This window comes from Meriones unguiculatus, chromosome 9, assembly GCF_030254825.1.
Source record: "Meriones unguiculatus strain TT.TT164.6M chromosome 9, Bangor_MerUng_6.1, whole genome shotgun sequence".
NCBI lineage: Eukaryota > Metazoa > Chordata > Mammalia > Rodentia > Muridae > Meriones > Meriones unguiculatus.
In genome coordinates, this window is record NC_083357.1 from 55,549,808 (window position 1) to 55,551,709 (window position 1,902).

Consider the following 1,902-nt stretch of genomic DNA (forward strand, 5'->3'; position numbering starts at 1 on the left):
TCAAGTCTGTGTGTATCTTGTTGGTAAATGTGATGGCTTCTGAATTTCCCCAAAACTAGAGAGATTGAGGTGTGGTGGGTCATACTTCTAGACATCAATTTTCTTCTGGGTCTCGCTGTATTTTCACAAGTCTCAGTACATCCATGTGCTGCCCTCATGCAACTGTCCTTCCCAATTGCTGCTCTAGCTGACCTCAGTACCTCAGGCTCAGTACCAGATACAAAGACAAGGATTTGTGGGGATAACCCAAGAACCTCCAGTATTTCACATATGAAGTTCTTATCAGATGTCTCTGACTACTTTACTCATGATGGCTCTCTGAGTGTAACTTCACAAGAAAATTGTGTTCTTTGCTCTTTCAGATAACTCCTCTCAGATGTGTGCTGTTGCCAATATGAATTGAAACTAACACTTTAAATTGTTGTGATGCCATATTCTCAACTGTAGGAAGCACTACACATCTTCTCTGTGATCTATTTTTAACTAAATACTTTCAAGACAAAGTATTAAAAGAAAACCACTCATCATAACTGTCTCTGAATTGCCTAGGATGAGGTTTTACTTAGAAACGCACTACTGATGCAGACCATAGAGGAAGCATCCACAATGAGACTTCCTGTTCAGCATGTGCAGGTGTGCTTCTCAGCTGGGCACCTCCGATGGGCAATGCTTAAGGAGACCCAGTTTTTGTTCAGCTTGTGCTGTCACTTCAAACACTGTGGGTCACCTCCTGGAGGGCACAGAAATACATCCCCGAATCTTCTAGCTATGAGGCTGAAATGACAAGGCTGATGGACTTGGCTGATTTCTTCAGTGTGACAGAATAGCGGCCGTTCCTCTCATTCTGAATAGAAGAAGAACTCTGGCGAATAAGGAAAATCATCTCTCCAGTAACAAGCTGCTTATACCAAAAGAGTTGGTAATAGTAATAACTTGTCTCATATGAACAATCCAGGGTGACATCTCTGTACTGACTGCTTGTAGTTGACTGGACCTGAGTGACTTTCTGGGCCACATTGAATCCTGCAGAACAACCAGAGGAAAGAATAAAAACCTTATCCTGTGATAGTGTACACAAAGCAGTGTAGGAAAAGGGCCCCTTAAAATCCAAAGACAAACTTAACTTAAGACATTTCTGCTCACTTTTCTCCAATCCATTTCCCCCCCTCATGTCAATGTAAATGGCCATTTGCTTGGGACAATACTTCCTACAAAATATCCTCAGCTATATATGAAATGTCCATACCAGAGAAGGTCAAGGCCACCAACACACAGAGCAGGCTGCAGGGAGGCCTGTGTCACCGGACCCTCTGTATGAGTGTGTCAGCTCTGCCTCAGCTCAGTGTTCAGTGTCTGAGGGCCAGGCAGTGAGCACGTGTACCTCCTGTGTTTCTTACAATGCCTTAAGCAGGAAATGTGGTTTTGTGTGATCATAGGCTACAACCTCCATGTACAGAGAGAAAAGGGTAGCTTACCACAGGCCTCTACTTGCTTCCTTGTCTGAAAAGGGAGATTGAGAAAATCCATCCCTGCTGAGGGGGAAGTAGCTTTGCACACATGGGTGTTATTCAGGGAGATGATTTTGGGAACCAAAGTAAAATTCATCATGAGCTATGTGTGATATGTAGTTTACTGCAGACCATTGTCTTCTGTTATCTTCTCTCCATCCATTGTCTAATTGTCTATTTAAGCTTAATAAAAAAAATAATTAAGTCCTCTTGGACCCATGAATTTCCCTTTGAAACACTGGTATCTGAAAGAGTCTTCCTCCTTTGCTCAATGCCAGGGTCTATCCAAATTCTGTCCCATCAGCATTCCAGAAGATCCCCATCCCATTTGCTTATGCCCTGGCAAATTGTAACAGGAATAAAATAATAGTCTTCAGGGACTAAGAAGATGTTT

At 42.7% G+C, this 1,902-nt stretch overlaps 1 pseudogene; it reads right to left on the bottom strand.

Moving 5' to 3' along the window:
- Nucleotides 1-709: 709 nt before the first annotated feature.
- On the bottom strand, nucleotides 710-1,671 carry LOC132656318 (T cell receptor delta variable 1-like; annotated as a pseudogene).
- Nucleotides 1,672-1,902: the final 231 nt, after the last annotated feature.